Below are 25,677 nucleotides of genomic sequence, written 5' to 3'. Positions count from 1 at the left end.
ACAGGCTATGAGTGATATATTGGTCAGATAGAGTACACAGGCTATGAGTGATATACAAGTCAGATAGTGTACACAGGCTCTGAGTGATATACTAGTCAGTTAGTGTACACGGGCTCTGAGTGATACACTAGTCAGATAGTGTGCACGGGCTCTGAGAGATATACTAGTCAGATAGTGTACACGGGGTCTGAGTGATATACTAGTCAGATAGTGTACACGGGCTCTGAGTGATACACTAGTCAGATAGTGTACACGGGCTCTGAGGGATATACTAGTCAGATAGTGTACACGGGCTCTGAGTGATATACTAGTCAGATAGTGTACACGGGCTCTGAGTGATATACTAGTCAGATAGTAGACACGGCTCTGAGTGATATACTCGTCAAATAGTGTACACGGGCTCTGAGTGATATGCCGGTCAGATAGTGTACACGGGCTCTGAGTGATATGCTAGTCAGATAGTGAACACGGGCTCTGCGTGATATACTAGTCAGATAGTGTACAAAGGCTCTGAGTGATATACTAGTCAGACAGTTTAAACAGGCTATGAGTGATATACTAGTCAGATAGTGTACACAGGCTATGAGTGATATACAAGTCAGATAGTGTACACTGACTCTGAGTGATATACTGGTCAGATTGTGTACACGGGCTCTGAGTGATATACTAGTCAGATAGTGTACACAGGCTCTGAGAGATATACTAGTCAGATAGTGTACACGGGCTCTGAGTGATACACTTGTCAGATAGTGTGCACGGGCTCTGAGAGATATACTAGTCAGATAGTGTACACAGGCTCTGAGGGATATACTAGTCAGATAGTGCACATGGGCTCTGAGTGATACACTAGTCAGATAGTGTACACAGACTCTGACTAATATACTAGTCAGATAGTGTGCACCGGCTCTGAGTGATATACGAGTCAGATAGTGGACACGGCTCTGAGTGATATACTAGTCAGATAGTGTACACATTCTCTGAGTGATATACTAGTCAGATAGTGTACACGGGCTCTGGGTGATATACTAGTCAGAGAGTGTACACAGCCTCTGAGTGATATACTAGTCAGAGAGTGAACACGGCTCTGAGTAATATACTAGTCAGATAGTGTACACAGGCTCTGAGTGATATACTAGTCAGATAGTGTACACAGGCTCTGAGTGATATACAAGTCAGATAGTGTACATGGGCTTTGAGTGATATACTACTCAGATAGTGGACACGGGCTCTGAGTGATATACTAGTCAGATAGCGTACACGGGCTCTGAGTGATCTGCCTCTCAGATAGTGTACACGGGCTCTGAGTGATATACTAGTCAGATAGTGGACAAGGCTCTGAGTGATATACTAGTCAGATTGTGTACACAGACTCTGAGTGATATACTAGTCAGATAGTGTACACGGGCTCTGAGTGATACACTAGTCAGATAGTGTACACGGGCTCTGAGTGATATACTAGTCAGATAGTAGACACGGCTCTGAGTGATATACTAGTCAAATAGTGTACATGGGCTCTGAGTGATATACTAGTCAGATAGTAGACACGGCTCTGAGTGATATACTAGTCAGATAGTGTACACAGACTCTGAGTGATACACTAGTCAGATAGTGTACACGGGCTCTGAGTGATATACGAGTCAGATAGTAGACACAGCTCTGAGTGGTATACTAGTCAAATAGTGTACACGGGCTCTAAGTGATATACTAGTCAGATAGTGCACATGGGCTCTGAGTGATACACTAGTCAGATAGTGTAGACAGACTCTGACTAATATACTAGTCAGATAGTGTGCACAGGCTCGGAGTGATATACAAGTCTGGTAGTGTACATGGGCTCTGAGTGATATACTAGTCAGATAGTGGACACGGCACTGAGTGATATACTAGTCAGTTAGTGTACACATTCTCTGAGTGATATACTAGTCAGATAGTGTAAACGTGCTCTGAGTGAAACACTAGTCAGATAGTGGACACGGCTCTGGGTAATATACTAGTCAGATAGTGTACACAGGCTCTGAGTGATATACTAGTCAGATAGTGTACACAGACTCGGAGTGATATACTAGTCAGACAGTGTACACGGGCTCTGAGTGATATACTAGTCAGATAGTGTACACAGGCTCTGAGTGATATACTAGTCAGATAGTTTATACAGGCTATGAGTGATATCCTAGACAGACAGTGTACACAGGCTCTGAGTGATATACTAGTCAGATAGTGTACACAGACTCTGAGTGATATACTAGTCAGATAGTGAACAGAGGCTCTGAGTGATATACTAGTCAGATAGTGGACACGGGCTCTGAGTGATATACTAAACAGATAGTGGACACGGCTCTGAGTGATATGCTAGTCAGATAGTGTACACGTGCTCTGAGTGAAACACCAGTCAGATAGTGGACACGGCTCTGAGTAATATACTAGTCAGATAGTGAACAGAGGCTCTGAGTGATATACTAATCAGAGAGTGTACACAGACTCTGAGTGATATACTAGTCAGATAGTGTACACGGCTCTGAGTAATATACTAGACAGATAGTGTACACAGACTCTGAGTGATATACTAGTCAGATAGTGTACACAGACTCTGAGTGATATACTAGTCAGATAGTGTACACAGGCTCTGAGTGATATACTAGTCAAATAGTGTACACGGCTCTGAGTGATACACTAGTCAGATAGTGTACACGGGCTCTGAGTGATATGCTAGTCAGATAGTGTACACGGGCTCTGAGTGATATGCTAGTCAGATAGTGTACACGGGCTCTGAGTGATATGCTAGTCAGATAGTGTACACGGGCTCTGAGTGATATGCTAGTCAGATAGTGTACACGGGCTCTGAGTGATATGCTAGTCAGATAGTGTACACGGGCTCTGAGTGATATACTAGTCAGATAGTGTACACCGGCTCTGAGTGATATACGAGTCAGATAGTGTACACAGGCTCTGAGTGATATACTAGTCAGATAGTGTACACAGGCTATGAGTGATATACAAGTCAGATAGTGTACACAGGCTCTGAGAGATATACTAGTCAGATAGTGTATACGGGCTCTGAGTGATACACTAGTCAGATAGTGTGCACGGGCTCTGAGAGATATACTAGTCAGATAGTGTACACGGGCTCTGAGTGATATACTAGTCAGATAGTGTACACGGGCTCTGAGTGATACACTAGTCAGATAGTGTACACGGGCTCTGAGTGATATACTAGTCAGATAGTGTACACGGGCTCTGAATGATACACTAGTCAGATAGTGTACACGGGCTCTGAATGATATACCAGCCAGATAGTAGACACGGCTCTGAGTGATATACTAGTCAAATAGTGGACACGGGCTCTGAGTGATATGCTAGTCAGATAGAGTACAGGGGCTCTGCGTGATATACTAGTCAGATAGTGTACACAGGCTCTGAGTGATATACTAGTCAGATAGTTTAAACAGGCTATGAGTGATTTACTAGTCAGATAGTGTACACAGGCTATGAGTGATATACAAGTCAGTTAGTTTAAACAGGCTATGAGTGATAAGCTAGTCAGATAGTGTACACAGGCTCTGAGTGATATATGAGTCAGATAGTGTACACAGGCTCTGAGTGATATACTAGTCAGATAGTGTACACAGACTATGAGTGATATACTAGTCAGATAGTGTACGCGGGCTGTGAGTGATATTCTAGTCAGATAGTTTAAACAGGCTATGAATGATACACTAGTCAGATAGTGTACACAGACACTGAGTGATATACTAGTCAAATAGTGTACACGGCTCTGAGTGATACACTAGTCAGATAGTGTACACGGGCTCTGAGTGATATGCTAGTCAGATAGTGTACACGGGCTCTGAGTGATATGCTAGTCAGATAGTGTACACGGGCTCTGAGTGATATGCTAGTCAGATAGAGTACACGGGCTCTGACTGATATGCTAGTCAGATAGTGTACACAGCCTCTGAGTGATATACTAGTCAGATAGTGTACACAGGCTCTGAGTGATATACTAGTCAGATAGTGTACACCGGCTCTGAGTGATATACTAGTCAGATAGTGTACACAGGCTCTGAGTGATATACTAGTCAGATAGTTTATACAGGCTATGAGTGATATCCGAGACAGATAGTGTACACAGGCTCTGAGTGATATACTAGTCAGATAGTGTACACAGACTCTGAGTGATATACTAGTCAGATAGTGAACAGAGGCTCTGAGTGATATACTAGTCAGATAGTGGACACGGGCTCTGAGTGATATACTAAACAGATAGTGGACACGGCTCTGAGTGATATGCTAGTCAGATAGTGTACACGTGCTCTGAGTGAAACACCAGTCAGATAGTGGACACGGCTCTGAGTAATATACTAGTCAGATAGTGAACAGAGCCTCTGAGTGATATACTAATCAGAGAGTGTACACAGACTCTGAGTGATATACTAGTCAGATAGTGTACACGGCTCTGAGAAATATACTAGACAGATAGTATACACAGACTCTGAGTGATATACTAGTCAGATAGTGTACACAGACTCTGAGTGATATACTAGTCAGATAGTGTACACAGGCTCTGAGTGATATACTAGTCAAATAGTGTACACGGCTCTGAGTGATACACTAGTCAGATAGTGTACACGGGCTCTGAGTGATATGCTAGTCAGATAGTGTACACGGGCTCTGAGTGATATGCTAGTCAGATAGTGTACACGGGCTCTGAGTGATATGCTAGTCAGATAGTGTACACGGGCTCTGAGTGATATGCTAGTCAGATAGTGTACACGGGCTCTGAGTGATATGCTAGTCAGATAGTGTACACGGGCTCTGAGTGATATACTAGTCAGATAGTGTACACCGGCTCTGAGTGATATACGAGTCAGATAGTGTACACAGGCTCTGAGTGATATACTAGTCAGATAGTGTACACAGGCTATGAGTGATATACAAGTCAGATAGTGTACACAGGCTCTGAGAGATATACTAGTCAGATAGTGTATACGGGCTCTGAGTGATACACTAGTCAGATAGTGTGCACGGGCTCTGAGAGATATACTAGTCAGATAGTGTACACGGGCTCTGAGTGATATGCTAGTCAGATAGTGTACACGGGCTCTGAGTGATATACTAGTCAGATAGTGTACACGGGCTCTGAGTGATATACTAGTCAGATAGTAGACACGGCTCTGAGTGATATACTAGTCAAATAGTGTACACGGGCTCTGAGTGATATACTAGTCAGATAGTGTACATGGGCTCTGAGTGATATACAAGTCAGATAGTGGACACGGGCTCTGAGTGATATACTAGTCAGATAGTGTACACGGGCTCTGACTAATATACGAGTCAGATAGTGTGCACAGGCTCTGAGTGATATACTAGTCAGATAGTGGACACGGCTCTGAGTGATACACTAGTCAGATAGTGTACACATTCTCTGAGTGATATACTAGTCAGATAGTGTACACGGGCTCTGAGTGATATACTAGTCAGATAGTTTAAACAGGCTATGAGTGATATATTGGTCATATAGAGTACACAGGCTATGAGTGATATACAAGTCAGATAGTGTACACAGGCTCTGAGTGATCTCCTAGTCAGTTAGTGTACACGGGCTCTGAGTGATACACTAGTCAGATAGTGTGCACGGGCTCTGAGAGATATACTAGTCAGATAGTGTACACGGGGTCTGAGTGATATACTAGTCAGATAGTGTACACGGGCTCTGAGTGATACACTAGTCAGATAGTGTACACGGGCTCTGAGGGATATACTAGTCAGATAGTGTACACGGGCTCTGAGTGATATACTAGTCAGATAGTGTACACGGGCTCTGAGTGATATACTAGTCAGATAGTAGACACGGCTCTGAGTGATATACTAGTCAAATAGTGTACACGGGCTCTGAGTGATATGCCGGTCAGATAGTGTACACGGGCTCTGAGTGATATGCTAGTCAGATAGTGAACACGGGCTCTGCGTGATATACGAGTCAGATAGTGTACAAAGGCTCTGAGTGATATACTAGTCAGACAGTTTAAACAGGCTATGAGTGATATACTAGTCAGATAGTGTACACAGGCTATGAGTGATATACAAGTCAGATAGTGTACACTGACTCTGAGTGATATACTGGTCAGATTGTGTACACGGGCTCTGAGTGATATACTAGTCAGATAGTGTACACAGGCTCTGAGAGATATACTAGTCAGATAGTGTACACGGGCTCTGAGTGATACACTTGTCAGATAGTGTGCACGGGCTCTGAGAGATATACTAGTCAGATAGTGTACACAGGCTCTGAGGGATATACTAGTCAGATAGTGCACATGGGCTCTGAGTGATACACTAGTCAGATAGTGTACACAGACTCTGACTAATATACTAGTCAGATAGTGTGCACCGGCTCTGAGTGATATACGAGTCAGATAGTGGACACGGCTCTGAGTGATATACTAGTCAGATAGTGTACACATTCTCTGAGTGATATACTAGTCAGATAGTGTACACGGGCTCTGGGTGATATACTAGTCAGAGAGTGTACACAGCCTCTGAGTGATATACTAGTCAGAGAGTGAACACGGCTCTGAGTAATATACTAGTCAGATAGTGTACACAGGCTCTGAGTGATATACTAGTCAGATAGTGTACACAGGCTCTGAGTGATATACAAGTCAGATAGTGTACATGGGCTTTGAGTGATATACTACTCAGATAGTGGACACGGGCTCTGAGTGATATACTAGTCAGATAGCGTACACGGGCTCTGAGTGATATGCCTCTCAGATAGTGTACACGGGCTCTGAGTGATATACTAGTCAGATAGTGGACAAGGCTCTGAGTGATATACTAGTCAGATTGTGTACACAGACTCTGAGTGATATACTAGTCAGATAGTGTACATGGGCTTTGAGTGATATACTACTCAGATAGTGGACACGGGCTCTGAGTGATATACTAGTCAGATAGCGTACACGGGCTCTGAGTGATATGCCTCTCAGATAGTGTACACGGGCTCTGAGTGATATACTAGTCAGATAGTGGACAAGGCTCTGAGTGATATACTAGTCAGATAGTGTACACGGGCTCTGAGTGATACACTAGTCAGATAGTGTACACGGGCTCTGAGTGATATACTAGTCAGATAGTAGACACGGCTCTGAGTGATATACTAGTCAAATAGTGTACATGGGCTCTGAGTGATATACTAGTCAGATAGTAGACACGGCTCTGAGTGATATACTAGTCAGATAGTGTACACAGACTCTGAGTGATACACTAGTCAGATAGTGTACACGGGCTCTGAGTGATATACGAGTCAGATAGTAGACACAGCTCTGAGTGGTATACTAGTCAAATAGTGTACACGGGCTCTAAGTGATATACTAGTCAGATAGTGCACATGGGCTCTGAGTGATACACTAGTCAGATAGTGTAGACAGACTCTGACTAATATACTAGTCAGATAGTGTGCACAGTCTCGGAGTGATATACAAGTCTGGTAGTGTACATGGGCTCTGAGTGATATACTAGTCAGATAGTGGACACGGCACTGAGTGATATACTAGTCAGTTAGTGTACACATTCTCTGAGTGATATACTAGTCAGATAGTGTAAACGTGCTCTGAGTGAAACACTAGTCAGATAGTGGACACGGCTCTGGGTAATATACTAGTCAGATAGTGTACACAGCCTCTGAGTGATATACTAGTCAGATAGTGTACACAGGCTCTGAGTGATATACTAGTCAGATAGTGTACACCGGCTCTGAGTGATATACTAGTCAGATAGTGTACACAGGCTCTGAGTGATATACTAGTCAGATAGTTTATACAGGCTATGAGTGATATCCTAGACAGACAGTGTACACAGGCTCTGAGTGATATACTAGTCAGATAGTGTACACAGACTCTGAGTGATATACTAGTCAGATAGTGAACAGAGGCTCTGAGTGATATACTAGTCAGATAGTGGACACGGGCTCTGAGTGATATACTAAACAGATAGTGGACACGGCTCTGAGTGATATGCTAGTCAGATAGTGTACACGTGCTCTGAGTGAAACACCAGTCAGATAGTGGACACGGCTCTGAGTAATATACTAGTCAGATAGTGAACAGAGGCTCTGAGTGATATACTAATCAGAGAGTGTACACAGACTCTGAGTGATATACTAGTCAGATAGTGTACACGGCTCTGAGTAATATACTAGACAGATAGTGTACACAGACTCTGAGTGATATACTAGTCAGATAGTGTACACAGACTCTGAGTGATATACTAGTCAGATAGTGTACACAGGCTCTGAGTGATATACTAGTCAAATAGTGTACACGGCTCTGAGTGATACACTAGTCAGATAGTGTACACGGGCTCTGAGTGATATGCTAGTCAGATAGTGTACACGGGCTCTGAGTGATATGCTAGTCAGATAGTGTACACGGGCTCTGAGTGATATACTAGTCAGATAGTGTACACCGGCTCTGAGTGATATGCTAGTCAGATAGTGTACACAGGCTCTGAGTGATATACTAGTCAGATAGTGTACACAGGCTATGAGTGATATACAAGTCAGATAGTGTACACAGGCTCTGAGAGATATACTAGTCAGATAGTGTATACGGGCTCTGAGTGATACACTAGTCAGATAGTGTGCACGGGCTCTGAGAGATATACTAGTCAGATAGTGTACACGGGCTCTGAGTGATATACTAGTCAGATAGTGTACACGGGCTCTGAGTGATACACTAGTCAGATAGTGTACACGGGCTCTGAGTGATATACTAGTCAGATAGTGTACACGGGCTCTGAATGATACACTAGTCAGATAGTGTACACGGGCTCTGAATGATATACCAGCCAGATAGTAGACACGGCTCTGAGTGATATACTAGTCAAATAGTGGACACGGGCTCTGAGTGATATGCTAGTCAGATAGAGTACAGGGGCTCTGCGTGATATACTAGTCAGATAGTGTACACAGGCTCTGAGTGATATACTAGTCAGATAGTTTAAACAGGCTATGAGTGATTTACTAGTCAGATAGTGTACACAGGCTATGAGTGATATACAAGTCAGTTAGTTTAAACAGGCTATGAGTGATAAGCTAGTCAGATAGTGTACACAGGCTCTGAGTGATATATGAGTCAGATAGTGTACACAGGCTCTGAGTGATATACTAGTCAGATAGTGTACACAGACTATGAGTGATATACTAGTCAGATAGTGTACGCGGGCTGTGAGTGATATACTAGTCAGATAGTTTAAACAGGCTATGAATGATACACTAGTCAGATAGTGTACACAGACTCTGAGTGATATACTAGTCAAATAGTGTACACGGCTCTGAGTGATACACTAGTCAGATAGTGTACACGGGCTCTGAGTGATATGCTAGTCAGATAGTGTACACGGGCTCTGAGTGATATGCTAGTCAGATAGTGTACACGGGCTCTGAGTGATATGCTAGTCAGATAGAGTACACGGGCTCTGACTGATATGCTAGTCAGATAGTGTACACGGGCTCTGAGTGATATGCTTGTCAGATAGTGTACACAGGCTCTGAGTGATATACTAGTCAGATAGTGTACACCGGCTCTGAGTGATATACTAGTCAGATAGTGTACACAGGCTCTGAGTGATATACTAGTCAGATTGTGTACACAGGCTATGAGTGATATACAAGTCAGATAGTGTACACAGGCTCTGAGAGATATACTAGTCAGATAGTGTACACGGGCTCTGAGTGATACACTAGTCAGATAGTGTACACGGGCTCTGAGTGATATACTAGTCAAATAGTGTACACGGCTCTGAGTGATACACTAGTCAGATAGTGTACACGGGCTCTGAGTGATATGCTAGTCAGATAGTGTACACGGGCTCTGAGTGATATGCTAGTCAGATAGTGTACACGGGCTCTGAGTGATATGCTAGTCAGATAGAGTACACGGGCTCTGACTGATATGCTAGTCAGATAGTGTACACAGCCTCTGAGTGATATACTAGTCAGATAGTGTACACAGGCTCTGAGTGATATACTAGTCAGATAGTGTACACCGGCTCTGAGTGATATACTAGTCAGATAGTGTACACAGGCTCTGAGTGATATACTAGTCAGATAGTTTATACAGGCTATGAGTGATATCCTAGACAGATAGTGTACACAGGCTCTGAGTGATATACTAGTCAGATAGTGTACACAGACTCGGAGTGATATACTAGTCAGATAGTGAACAGAGGCTCTGAGTGATATACTAGTCAGATAGTGGACACGGGCTCTGAGTGATATACTAAACAGATAGTGGACACGGCTCTGAGTGATATGCTAGTCAGATAGTGTACACGTGCTCTGAGTGAAACACCAGTCAGATAGTGGACACGGCTCTGAGTAATATACTAGTCAGATAGTGAACAGAGGCTCTGAGTGATATACTAATCAGAGAGTGTACACAGACTCTGAGTGATATACTAGTCAGATAGTGTACACGGCTCTGAGTAATATACTAGACAGATAGTATACACAGACTCTGAGTGATATACTAGTCAGATAGTGTACACAGACTCTGAGTGATATACTAGTCAGATAGTGTACACAGGCTCTGAGTGATATACTAGTCAAATAGTGTACACGGCTCTGAGTGATACACTAGTCAGATAGTGTACACGGGCTCTGAGTGATATGCTAGTCAGATAGTGTACACGGGCTCTGAGTGATATGCTAGTCAGATAGTGTACACGGGCTCTGAGTGATATGCTAGTCAGATAGTGTACACGGGCTCTGAGTGATATGCTAGTCAGATAGTGTACACGGGCTCTGAGTGATATGCTAGTCAGATAGTGTACACGGGCTCTGAGTGATATACTAGTCAGATAGTGTACACCGGCTCTGAGTGATATACGAGTCAGATAGTGTACACAGGCTCTGAGTGATATACTAGTCAGATAGTGTACACAGGCTATGAGTGATATACAAGTCAGATAGTGTACACAGGCTCTGAGAGATATACTAGTCAGATAGTGTATACGGGCTCTGAGTGATACACTAGTCAGATAGTGTGCACGGGCTCTGAGAGATATACTAGTCAGATAGTGTACACGGGCTCTGAGTGATATACTAGTCAGATAGTGTACACGGGCTCTGAGTGATACACTAGTCAGATAGTGTACACGGGCTCTGAGTGATATACTAGTCAGATAGTGTACACGGGCTCTGAATGATACACTAGTCAGATAGTGTACACGGGCTCTGAATGATATACCAGCCAGATAGTAGACACGGCTCTGAGTGATATACTAGTCAAATAGTGGACACGGGCTCTGAGTGATATGCTAGTCAGATAGAGTACAGGGGCTCTGCGTGATATACTAGTCAGATAGTGTACACAGGCTCTGAGTGATATACTAGTCAGATAGTTTAAACAGGCTATGAGTGATTTACTAGTCAGATAGTGTACACAGGCTATGAGTGATATACAAGTCAGTTAGTTTAAACAGGCTATGAGTGATAAGCTAGTCAGATAGTGTACACAGGCTCTGAGTGATATATGAGTCAGATAGTGTACACAGGCTCTGAGTGATATACTAGTCAGATAGTGTACACAGACTATGAGTGATATACTAGTCAGATAGTGTACGCGGGCTGTGAGTGATATACTAGTCAGATAGTTTAAACAGGCTATGAATGATACACTAGTCAGATAGTGTACACAGACTCTGAGTGATATACTAGTCAAATAGTGTACACGGCTCTGAGTGATACACTAGTCAGATAGTGTACACGGGCTCTGAGTGATATGCTAGTCAGATAGTGTACACGGGCTCTGAGTGATATGCTAGTCAGATAGTGTACACGGGCTCTGAGTGATATGCTAGTCAGATAGAGTACACGGGCTCTGACTGATATGCTAGTCAGATAGTGTACACGGGCTCTGAGTGATATGCTTGTCAGATAGTGTACACAGGCTCTGAGTGATATACTAGTCAGATAGTGTACACCGGCTCTGAGTGATATACTAGTCAGATAGTGTACACAGGCTCTGAGTGATATACTAGTCAGATTGTGTACACAGGCTATGAGTGATATACAAGTCAGATAGTGTACACAGGCTCTGAGAGATATACTAGTCAGTTAGTGTACACGGGCTCTGAGTGATACACTAGTCAGATAGTGTACACGGGCTCTGAGTGATATACTAGTCAGATAGTGTACACGGGCTCTGAATGATACACTAGTCAGATAGTGTACACGGGCTCTGAATGATATACTAGCCAGATAGTAGACACGGCTCTGAGTGATATACTAGTCAAATAGTGTACACGGGCTCTGAGTGATATGCTAGTCAGATAGAGTACAGGGGCTCTGTGTGATATACTAGTCAGATAGTGTACACAGGCTCTGAGTGATATACTAGTCAGATAGGTTAAACAGGCTATGAGTGATATACTAGTCAGATAGTGTACACAGGCTATGAGTGATATACAAGTCAGATAGTGTACACAGGCTCTGAGAGATATACTAATCAGATAGTGTACACGGGCTCTGAGTGATACACTAGTCAGATAGTGTACACGGGCTCTGAGTGATATACTAGTCAGATTGTGTACACGGGCTCTGAGTGATACACTAGTCAGATAGTGTACACGGGCTCTGAGTGATATACTAGTCAGATAGTGTACACGGGCTCTGAGTGATATACTAGTCAGATAGTGTACATGGGCTCTGAGTGATATACTAGTCAGATAGTAGACACGGCTCTGATGATATACTAGTCAAATAGTGTACACGTGCTCTGAGTGATATACTAGTCAGATAGTGCACATGGGCTCTGAGTGCTACACTAGTCAGATAGTGTACACAGACTCTGACTAATATACTCGTCAGATAGTGTGCACAGGCTCTGAGTGATATACTAGTCAGATAGTGGACACGGCTCTGAGTGATATATTAGTCAGATCGTGTACACATTCTCTGAGTGATATACTAGTCAGATAGTGTACATGGGCTCTGGGTGATATACTAGTCAGAGAGTGTACACGGGCTCTGAGTGATATACTAGTCAGATAGTGAACACGGCTCTGAGTGATATACTAGTCAGATAGTGTACACGGGCTCTGAGTGATATACTAGTCAGATAGTGTACACGGGCTCTGAGTGATATACTAGTCAGATAGTGTGCATGAGGTCTGAGTGATATACTAGTCAGGTAGTGTACACGGGCTCTGCGTGATATACTAGTCAGATAGTGTACACGGGCTTTGAGTGATACACTAGTCAGATAGTGTGCACGGGCTCTGAGAGATATACTAGTCAGATAGTGTACACGGGCTCTGAGTGATATACTAGTCATATAGTGTACACGGGCTCTGAGTGATACACTAGTCAGATAGTGTACACGGGCTCTGAGTGATATACTAGTCAGATAGTGTACACAGGCTCTGAGTGATATACTAGTCAGATAGTGTACACGGGCTCTGAGTGATATACTAGCCAGATAGTAGACACGGCTCTGAGTGATATACTAGTCAAATAGTGTACACGGGCTCTGAGTGATATGCTAGTCAGATAGTGTACACGGGCTCTGAGTGATATACTAGTCAGATAGTGTACACAGAATCTGACTAATATACTAGTCAGATAGTGTGCACAGGCTCTGAGTGATATACTAGTCAGATAGTGGACACGGCTCTGAGTGATATACTAGTCAGATAGTGTACACATTCTCTGAGTGATATACTAGTCAGATAGTGTACACGGGCTCTGGGTGATATACTAGTCAGAGAGTGTACACGGTCTCTGAGTGATATACTAGTCAGATAGTGTGCACGAGGTCTGAGTGATACACTAGTCAGATAGTGTACACGGGCTCTAAGTGATGTACTAGTCAGATAGTGTACACGGGCTCTGAGTGATATACTAGTCAGATAGTAGACACGGCTCTGAGTGATATACTAGTCAAATAGTGTACACGGGCTCTGAGTGATATGCTAGTCAGATAGTGTACACGGGCTCTGAGTGATATGCTAGGCAGATAGTGTACACGGGCTCTGCGTGATATACTAGTCAGATAGTGTTCACGGGCTCTGAGTGATATACTAGTCAGATAGTGTACACAGACTCTGAGTGATATACAAGTCTGGTAGTGTACATGGGCTCTGAGTGATATACTAGTCAGATAGTGGACATGGCTCTGAGTGATATACTAGTCAGTTAGTGTACACATTCTCTGAGTGATATACTGGTCAGATAGTGTACACGTGCTCTGAGTGAAACACTAGTCATATAGTGGACACGGCTCAGAGTAATATACTAGTCAGATAGTGTACACAGGCACTGAGTGATACACTAGTCAGACAGTGTACACGGGCTCTGAGTGATATACTAGTCAGATAGTGTACACAGGCTCTGAGTGATATACTAGTCAGATAGTGTACACAGACTCTGAGTGATATACTAGTCAGATAGTGTACACAGACTCCGAGTGATATACTAATCAGATAGTGTACACAGGCTCTGAGTGACATACTAGTCAGATAGTGTACACGGGCTCTGAGTGATATGCGAGTCAGATAGTGTATACGGGCTCTGAGTGATATGCTAGTCAGATAGTGTACACGGGCTCTGAGTGATATGCTAGTCAGATAGTGTACACGGGCTCTGCGTGATATACTAGTCAGATAGTGTACACAGGCTCTGAGTGATATACTAGTCAGATAGTTTAAACAGGCTATGAGTGATATACAAGTCAGATAGTGTACACAGGCTCTGAGAGATATACTAGTCAGATAGTGTGCACGGGCTCTGAGTGATACACTAGTCAGATAGTGTACACGGGCTCTGAGTGATATACTAGTCAGATAGTGTACACAGGCTCTGAGTGATATACTAGTCAGATAGTGTGCACGGGCTCTGAGAGATATACTAGTCAGATAGTGTACACGGGCTCTGAGTGATATACAAGTCAGATAATGTACACGGGCTCTGAGTGATACACTAGTCAGATAGTGTACACGGGCTCTGAGTGATATACAAGTCAGATAGTGTACACGGCTCTGAGTGATATACTAGTCAGATAGCGTACACGGGCTCTGAGTGATATACTAGTCAGATAGTGTACACGGCTCTGAGTGATATACTAGTCAGATAGCGTACACGGGCTCTGAGTGATATACTAGTCAGATAGTGTACACAGGCTCTGAGAGATATACTAGTCAGATAGTGTACACGGCTCTGAGTGATATACTAGTCAGATAGTGTACATGGGCTCTGAGTGATATACTAGTCAGATAGTGTACACGGCTCTGAGTGATATACTAGTCAGATAGTGTACACGGCTCTGAGTGATATACTAGTCAGATAGTGTACATGGGCTCTGAGTGATATACAAGTCAGATAGTGTACACAGGCTCTGAGAGATATACTAGTCAGATAGTGTGCACGCGCTCTGAGTGATACACTAGTCAGATAGTGTGCACGGGCTCTGAGAGATATACTAGTCAGATAGTGTACATGGGCTCTGAGTGATATACTAGTCAGATAATGTACACGGGCTCTGAGTGATACACTAGTCAGATAGTGTACACGGGCTCTGAGTGATATACAAGTTAGATAGTAGACACGGCTCTGAGTGATATACTAGTCAGATAGTAGACACGGCTCTGAGTGATATACTAGTCAAATAGTGTACACGGGCTCTGAGTGATACACTAGTCAGATAGTGTACACAGACTCTGACTAATATACTAGTCAGATAGTGTGCACAGGCTCAGAGTGATATACAAGTCTGGTAGTGTACATGGGCTCTGAATGATATACTAGTCAGATAGTGGACACGGCTCTGAGTGATATACTAGTCAGTTAGTGTACACATTCTCTGAGTGATATACTAGTCAGATAGTGTACACGTGCTCTGAGTGAAACACTAGTCAGATAGTGGACACGGCTCTGAGTAATGTACTAGTCAGATAGTGTACACAGGCTCTGAGTGATATACTAGTCACATAGTGTACACGGGCTCTGAGTGATATACTAGTCAGATAGTTTATACAGGCTATGAGTGATATACTTGTCAGATAGGGTACACAGGCTCTGAGTGATATACTAGTCAGATTGTGTACACAGGCTCTGAGTGATATACTAATCAGATAGTGGACACGGCTCTGAGTGATATACTTGTCAGATAGTGTACACAGACTCCGAGTGATATACTAATCAGATAGTGTACACGTGCTCTGAGTGAAACACTAGTCAGATAGTGTACACAGGCTCTGAGTAATATACTAGTCAGATAGTGAACAGAGACTCTGAGTGATATACCAGTCAGATAGTAGACACGGCTCTGAGTAATATACTAGTCAGATAGTGTACACAGACTCTGAGTGATATACTAGTCAGATAGTGTACACAGACTCTGACTGATTTACTAGTCAGATAGTGTACACAGGCTCTGAGTGATATACTAGTCAAATAGTGTACACGGCTCTGAGTGATACACTAGTCAGATAGTGTACACGGGCTCTGAGTGATATGCGAGTCAGATAGTGTACACGGGCTCTGAGTGATATACTAGTCAGATAGTGTACACGGGCTCTGAGTGATATGCTAGTCAGATAGTGTACACGGGCTCTGAGTGATATGCTAGTCAAATAGTGTACACGGGCTCTGAGTGATATGCTAGTCAGATAGTGTACACGGCCTCTGAGTGATATGCTAGGCAGATAGTGTACATGGGCTCTGAGTGATATACTAGTCAGATAGAGTACACAGGCTCTGAGTGTATACTAGTCAGATGGTGTACACAGGCTCTGAGTGATATACTAGTCAGATAGTGTACACAGGCTCTGAGTGATATACTAGTAAGATAGTGTACACGGGCTCTGCGTGATATACTAGTCAGATAGTGTACACAGGCTCTGAGTGATATACTAGTCGGATAGTTTAAACAGGCTATGAGTGATATTCTAGTCAGATAGTGTACACAGGCTATGAGTGATATACAAGTCAGATAGTGTACACAGGCTCTGAGAGATATACTAGTCAGATAGTGTTCACGGGCTCTGAGTGATATACTAGTCAGATAGTGTACACAGACTCTGAGTGATATACAAGTCTGGTAGTGTACATGGGCTCTGAGTGATATACTAGTCAGATAGTGGACTTGGCTCTGAGTGATATACTAGTCAGTTAGTGTACACATTCTCTGAGTGATATACTGGTCAGATAGTGTACACGTGCTCTGAGTGAAACACTAGTCATATAGTGGACACGGCTCAGAGTAATATACTAGTCAGATAGTGTACACAGGCTCTGAGTGATACACTAGTCAGACAGTGTACACGGGCTCTGAGTGATATACTAGTCAGATAGTGTACACAGGCTCTGAGTGATATACTAGTCAGATAGTGTACACAGACTCTGAGTGATATACTAGTCAGATAGTGTACACAGACTCCGAGTGATATACTAATCAGATAGTGTACACAGGCTCTGAGTGACATACTAGTCAGATAGTGTACACGGGCTCTGAGTGATATGCGAGTCAGATAGTGTATACGGGCTCTGAGTGATATGCTAGTCAGATAGTGTACACGGGCTCTGAGTGAAACACTAGTCAGATAGTGGACGCAGATCTGAGTAATATACTAGTCAGATAGTGAACAGAGGCTCTGAGTGATATACTAGTCAGAGAGTGTACACAGACTCTGAGTGATATACTAGTCAGATAGTGTGCACGAGGTCTGAGTGATATACTAGTCAGGTAGTGTACACGGGCTCTGCATGATATACTAGTCAGATAGTGTACACGGGCTCTGCGTGATATACTAGTCAGATAGTGTACACAGGCTATGAGTGATATACTACTCAGATAGTGTACACAGACTATGAGTGATATACAAGTCAGATAGTGTACACAGGCTCTGAGAGATATACTAGTCAGAGAGTGTACACGGGCTCTGAGTGATACACTAGTCAGATAGTGTGCACGGGCTCTGAGAGATATACTAGTCAGATAGTGTACACGGGCTCTGAGTGATATACTAGTCAGGTAGTGTACACGGGCTCTGAGTGATATACTAGTCAGATAGTGTACACAGGCTCTGAGTAATATACTAGTCAGATAGTGAACAGAGACTCTGAGTGATATACTAGTCAGATAGTGTACACGGCTCTGAGTAATATACTAGTCAGATAGTGTACACAGACTCTGAGTGATATACTAGTCAGATAGTGTACACAGACTCTGATTGATTTACTAGTCAGATAGTGTACACAGGCTCTGAGTGATATACTAGTCAAATAGTGTACACGGCTCTGAGTGATACACTAGTCAGATAGTGTACACGGGCTCTGAGTGATATGCTAGTCAGATAGTGTACACGGTCTCTGAGTGATATACTAGTCAGATAGTGTACACGGGCTCTGAGTGATATGCTAGTCAGATAGTGTACACGGGCTCTGAGTGATATGCTAGTCAAATAGTGTACACGGGCTCTGAGTGATATGCTAGTCAGATAGTGTACACGGCCTCTGAGTGATATGCTAGGCAGATAGTGTACATGGGCTCTGAGTGATATACTAGTCAGATAGAGTACACAGGCTCTGAGTGTATACTAGTCAGATGGTGTACACAGGCTCTGAGTGATATACTAGTCAGATAGTGTACACAGGCTCTGAGTGATATACTAGTAAGATAGTGTACACGGGCTCTGCGTGATATACTAGTCAGATAGTGTACACAGGCTCTGAGTGATATACTAGTCGGATAGTTTAAACAGGCTATGAGTGATATTCTAGTCAGATAGTGTACACAGGCTATGAGTGATATACAAGTCAGATAGTGTACACAGGCTCTGAGAGATATACTAGTCAGATAGTGTTCACGGGCTCTGAGTGATATACTAGTCAGATAGTGTACACAGACTCTGAGTGATATACAAGTCTGGTAGTGTACATGGGCTCTGAGTGATATACTAGTCAGATAGTGGACTTGGCTCTGAGTGATATACTAGTCAGTTAGTGTACACATTCTCTGAGTGATATACTGGTCAGATAGTGTACACGTGCTCTGAGTGAAACACTAGTCATATAGTGGACACGGCTCAGAGTAATATACTAGTCAGATAGTGTACACAGGCTCTGAGTGATACACTAGTCAGACAGTGTACACGGGCTCTGAGTGATATACTAGTCAGATAGTGTACACAGGCTCTGAGTGATATACTAGTCAGATAGTGTACACAGACTCTGAGTGATATACTAGTCAGATAGTGTACACAGACTCCGAGTGATATACTAATCAGATAGTGTACACAGGCTCTGAGTGACATACTAGTCAGATAGTGTACACGGGCTCTGAGTGATATGCGAGTCAGATAGTGTATACGGGCTCTGAGTGATATGCTAGTCAGATAGTGTACACGGGCTCTGAGTGAAACACTAGTCAGATAGTGGACGCAGATCTGAGTAATATACTAGTCAGATAGTGAACAGAGGCTCTGAGTGATATACTAGTCAGAGAGTGTACACAGACTCTGAGTGATATACTAGTCAGATAGTGTGCACGAGGTCTGAGTGATATACTAGTCAGGTAGTGTACACGGGCTCTGCATGATATACTAGTCAGATAGTGTACACGGGCTCTGCGTGATATACTAGTCAGATAGTGTACACAGGCTATGAGTGATATACTACTCAGATAGTGTACACAGACTATGAGTGATATACAAGTCAGATAGTGTACACAGGCTCTGAGAGATATACTAGTCAGAGAGTGTACACGGGCTCTGAGTGATACACTAGTCAGATAGTGTGCACGGGCTCTGAGAGATATACTAGTCAGATAGTGTACACGGGCTCTGAGTGATATACTAGTCAGGTAGTGTACACGGGCTCTGAGTGATATACTAGTCAGATAGTGTACACAGGCTCTGAGTAATATACTAGTCAGATAGTGAACAGAGACTCTGAGTGATATACTAGTCAGATAGTGTACACGGCTCTGAGTAATATACTAGTCAGATAGTGTACACAGACTCTGAGTGATATACTAGTCAGATAGTGTACACAGACTCTGATTGATTTACTAGTCAGATAGTGTACACAGGCTCTGAGTGATATACTAGTCAAATAGTGTACACGGCTCTGAGTGATACACTAGTCAGATAGTGTACACGGGCTCTGAGTGATATGCGAGTCAGATAGTGTACACGGTCTCTGAGTGATATACTAGTCAGATAGTGTACACGGGCTCTGAGTGATATGCTAGTCAGATAGTGTACACGGGCTCTGAGTGATATGCTAGTCAAATAGTGTACACGGGCTCTGAGTGATATGCTAGTCAGATAGTGTACACGGCCTCTGAGTGATACGCTAGGCAGATAGTGTACATGGGCTCTGAGTGATATACTAGTCAGATAGAGTACACAGGCTCTGAGTGTATACTAGTCAGATGGTGTACACAGGCTCTGAGTGATATACTAGTCAGATAGTGTACACAGGCTCTGAGTGATATACTAGTAAGATAGTGTACACGGGCTCTGCGTGATATACTAGTCAGATAGTGTACACAGGCTCTGAGTGATATACTAGTCGGATAGTTTAAACAGGCTATGAGTGATATACTAGTCAGATAGTGTACACAGGCTATGAGTGATATACAAGTCAGATAGTGTACACAGGCTCTGAGAGATATACTAGTCAGATAGTGTTCACGGGCTCTGAGTGATATACTAGTCAGATAGTGTACACAGACTCTGACTAATATACTAGTCAGATAGTGTGCACAGGCTCTGAGTGATATACAAGTCTGGTAGTGTACATGGGCTCTGAGTGATATACTAGTCAGATAGTGTACACAGGCTCTGAGTGATATACTAGTCAGATAGTGTTCACGGGCTCTGAGTGATATACTAGTCAGATAGTGTACACAGGCTCTGAGTGATATACTAGTCAGATAGTGTTCACGGGCTCTGAGTGATATACTAGTCAGATAGTGTACACAGACTCTGACTAATATACTAGTCAGATAGTGTGCACAGGCTCTGAGTGATATACAAGTCTGGTAGTGTACATGGGCTCTGAGTGATATACTAGTCAGATAGTGGACATGGCTCTGAGTGATATACTGGTCAGATAGTGTACACATTCTCTGAGTGATCTACTAGTCAGTTAGTGTTAAGACTCCGTGAGACAAACAGAGTGAAGTCGATGAGGCTTTATTAAGCGTGTCTGTTCCCCAGCAGCCCGATAGTAAACTGGCCTGCGGGGGAAGGCACCGGCTTCTTATACTTCGCCTTCAGGGCGGAGTGTGAGGTCAACGGCCAACCAGGACCCGGGATCTGTCAGCCAATGACATTAGGGCTTCCAGTCCCACATGACCCCCAATACATACTACCAAACACATTCTCTGAGTGATATACTGGTCAGATAGTGTACACGTGCTCTGAGTGAAACACTAGTCATATAGTGGACACGGCTCAGAGTAATATACTAGTCAGATAGTGTACACAGGCTCTGAGTGATACACTAGTCATATAGTGGACACGGCTCAGAGTAATATACTAGTCAGATAGTGTACACAGGCTCTGAGTGAAACACTAGTCATATAGTGGACACGGCTCAGAGTAATATACTAGTCAGATAGTGTACACAGGCTCTGAGTGATACACTAGTCAGACAGTGTACACGGGCTCTGAGTGATATACTAGTCAGATAGTGTACACAGGCTCTGAGTGATATACTAGTCAGATAGTGTACACAGACTCTGAGTGATATACTAGTCAGATAGTGTACACAGACTCCGAGTGATATACTAATCAGATAGTGTACACAGGCTCTGAGTGACATACTAGTCAGATAGTGTACACGGGCTCTGAGTGATATGCGAGTCAGATAGTGTATACGGGCTCTGAGTGATATGCGAGTCAGATAGTGTACACGTGCTCTGAGTGAAACACTAGTCATATAGTGGACACGGCTCAGAGTAATATACTAGTCAGATAGTGTACACAGGCTCTGAGTGAAACACTAGTCATATAGTGGACACGGCTCAGAGTAATATACTAGTCAGATAGTGTACACAGGCTCTGAGTGATACACTAGTCAGACAGTGTACACGGGCTCTGAGTGATATACTAGTCAGATAGTGTACACAGGCTCTGAGTGATATACTAGTCAGATAGTGTAGACAGACTCTGAGTGATATACTAGTCAGATAGTGTACACAGACTCCGAGTGATATACTAATCAGATAGTGTACACAGGCTCTGAGTGACATACTAGTCAGATAGTGTACACGGGCTCTGAGTGATATGCGAGTCAGATAGTGTATACGGGCTCTGAGTGATATGCTAGTCAGATAGTGTACACGGGCTCTGAGTGAAACACTAGTCAGATAGTGGACGCAGCTCTGAGTAATATACTAGTCAGATAGTGAACAGAGGCTCTGAGTGATATACTAGTCAGAGAGTGTACACAGACTCTGAGTGATATACTAGTCAGATAGTGTGCACGAGGTCTGAGTGATATACTAGTCAGGTAGTGTACACGGGCTCTGCATGATATACTAGTCAGATAGTGTACACGGGCTCCGCGTGATATACTAGTCAGATAGTGTACACAGGCTATGAGTGATATACAAGTCAGATAGTGTACACAGGCTCTGAGAGATATACTAGTCAGAGAGTGTACACGGGCTCTGAGTGATACACTAGTCAGATAGTGTGCACGGGCTCTGAGAGATATACTAGTCAGATAGTGTACACGGGCTCTGAGTGATATACTAGTCAGATAGTGTACACGGGCTCTGAGTGATATACTAGTCAGATAGTGTACACGGGCTCTGAGTGATATACTAGTCAGATAGTGTACACGGGCTCTGAGTGATATACTAGTCAGATAGTGTACATGGGCTCTGAGTGATATACTAGTAAGATAGTGTACACGGGCTCTGAGTGATATACTAGTCAGATAGTGTACACGGGGTCTGCGTGGTATTCTAGTAAGATAGTGTACACGGGCTCTGAGTGATATAAGTGTACACGGGGTCTGCGTGGTATACTAGTCAGCTAGTGTACATGGGCTCTGAGTGATATACTACTCAGATAGTGTACACGGGCTCTGAGTGATATACTAGTCAGATAGTGTACACGGGCTCTGCGTGGTATACTAGTCAGATAGTGTACACGGGCTCTGAGTGACATACTAGTCAGATAGTGTCCACGGGCTCTGAGTGATATACTAGTCAGATAGTGTACACGGGCTCTGAGTGATATACTAGTCAGATAGTGTACACGGGCTCTGAGTGATATACTAGTCAGATAGTGTACATGGGCTCTGAGTGATATACTAGTAAGATAGTGTACACGGGCTCTGAGTGATTAACTAGTCAGATAGTGTACACGGGGTCTGCGTGGTATTCTAGTCAGATAGTGTACATGGGCTCTGAGTGATATACTACTCAGATAGTGTACATGGGCTCTGAGTGATATACTAGTCAGATAGTGTACACGGGCTCTGAGTGATATAGTAGTAAGATAGTGTACACGGGCTCTGAGTGATATAAGTGTACACGGGGTCTGCGTGGTATACTAGTCAGCTAGTGTACACGGGCTCTGAGTGATATACTACTCAGATAGTGTACACGTGCTCTGAGTGATATACTAGTCAGATAGCGTATACGGGCTCTGAGTGATATACTAGGCAGGTAGTGTACACGGGCTCTGAGTGATATACTAGTCAGGTAGTGTACACGGGCTCTGAGTGATATACTAGTCAGGTAGTGTACACGGGCTCTGAGTGATAGAATCATAGAATCATGGAAGTTTACAGCATGGAAACAGGCCCTTCGGCCCAACCAGTCCATGCCGCCCAGTTTTTACCATTAAGCTAGTCCCAGTTGACCGCACTTGGCCCATAACCCTCTATACCCATCTTACCCATGTAACTATCTAAATGCTTTTTAAAAGACACAATTGTACCCGCCTCTACTACTACCTCTGGCAGCCCATTCCAGACACTCACTACCCTCTGAGTGGAGAAATTGCCCCTCTGGGCCCTTCTGAATCTCTCCCCTCTCACCTTAAACCTATGCCCTCTAGTTTTAGACTCCCCTACCTTTGGGAAAAGATGTTGACTATCTACCTTATCTATGCCCCTCATTATTTTATAGACCTCTATAAGATCACCCCTAAGCCTCCTACGCTCCAGGGAAAAAAGTCCCAGTCTATCCAGCCTCTCCTTATAACTCAAACCATCAAGTCCCGGCAACATCCTAGTAAATCATTTCTGCACTCTTTCTAGTTTAATAATATCCTTTCTATAATAGGGTGACCAGAACTGCACACAGTATTCCAAGTGTGGCCGGACCAATGTCTTGTACAACTTCAACAAGACGTCCCAACTCCTGTATTCAATGTTCTGACCAATGAAACCAAGCATGCCGAATGCCATCTTCATCACCCTGTCCACCTGCGACTCCACCTTCAAGGAGCTATGAACCTGTACTCCTAGATCTCTTTGTTCTATAACTCTCCCCAACGCCATACCATTAACTGAGTAGGTCCTGGCCTGATTCGATCTGCCAAAATGCATCACCTCACATTTATCTAAATTAAACTCCATCTGCCATTCGTCGGCCCACTGGCCTAATTGATCAAGATCCCGTTGCAATCCTAGATAACCTTCTTCACTATCCACTGTGCCACCAATCTTGGTGTCATCTGCAAACTTACTAACCATGCCTCCTAAATTCTCATCCAAATCATTAATATAAATCACAAATAACAGTGGACCCAGCACCGATCCCTGAGGCACACCACTGGTCACAGGCCTCCAGTTTGAAAAACAACCCTCTACAACCACCCTCTGCCTTCTGTCGTCCAGCCAATTTTGAATCCAATTGGCAACCTCACCCTGGATCCCGTGAGCTTTAACCTTCTGCAACAACCTACCATGCGGTACCTTGTCAAAGGCTTTGCTAAAGTCCATGTAGACAACGTCTACTGCACTGCCCTCATCTACCTTGTTGGTCACCCCCTCAAAAAACTCAATCAAATTTGTGAGACATGATTTTCCACGCACAAAGCCATGCTGACTGCTTCGAATCAGTCCTTGCCTCTCTAAATGCTTGTAGATCCTGTCTCTCAGAATACCTTCTAGCAACTTACCTACTACAGACGTTAGGCTCACCGGTCTGTAGTTCCCAGGCTTTTCCCTGCTGCCCTTCTTAAACAAGAGCACAACATTCGCCACTCTCCAGTCTTCAGGCACCTCACCTGTGGCTGCCGATGATTCAAATATCTCGGTTAGGGGACCCGCAATTTCCTCCCTAGCCTCCCACAACATCCTGGGATACATTTCATCAGGTCCCGGGGATTTATCTACCTTGATGCGCTTTAAGACTTCCAGCACCTCCTCCTCTGTAATATGCACACTTCTCAAGACATCACTATTTATTTCCCTTAGTTTCCTAACATCCATGCCTTTCTCCACCGTGAATACCGATGAGAAATATTCATTCAGGATCTCACCCAACTCTTGTGGCTCTGCACATAGATGCCCTTGTTGATCCTTAAGAGGCCCTACTCTGTCCCTAGTTACTCTTTTCCCCTTTATGTATTTGTAGAATCTCTTTGGATTCTCCCTTGCATTATTTGCCAAAGCAATTTCATGTCCCCTTTTTGCCCTCCTGATTT

At 43.6% G+C, this 25,677-nt stretch overlaps 1 protein-coding gene across 4 annotated transcripts in view; it reads left to right on the top strand.

The window, feature by feature from the left end:
* LOC140385864 (natural resistance-associated macrophage protein 2-like) overlaps nucleotides 1-25,677 on the top strand; it is a 285,160-nt gene that overhangs the window by 165,396 nt on the left and 94,087 nt on the right. The gene's annotated exons all lie outside the window — the stretch shown is intronic.

Source organism: Scyliorhinus torazame, chromosome 2 (genome assembly GCF_047496885.1).
Source record: "Scyliorhinus torazame isolate Kashiwa2021f chromosome 2, sScyTor2.1, whole genome shotgun sequence".
In the NCBI taxonomy this organism is placed as follows: Eukaryota; Metazoa; Chordata; class Chondrichthyes; order Carcharhiniformes; family Scyliorhinidae; genus Scyliorhinus; species Scyliorhinus torazame.
This window is presented reverse-complemented; position numbering and strand designations above follow the sequence as displayed.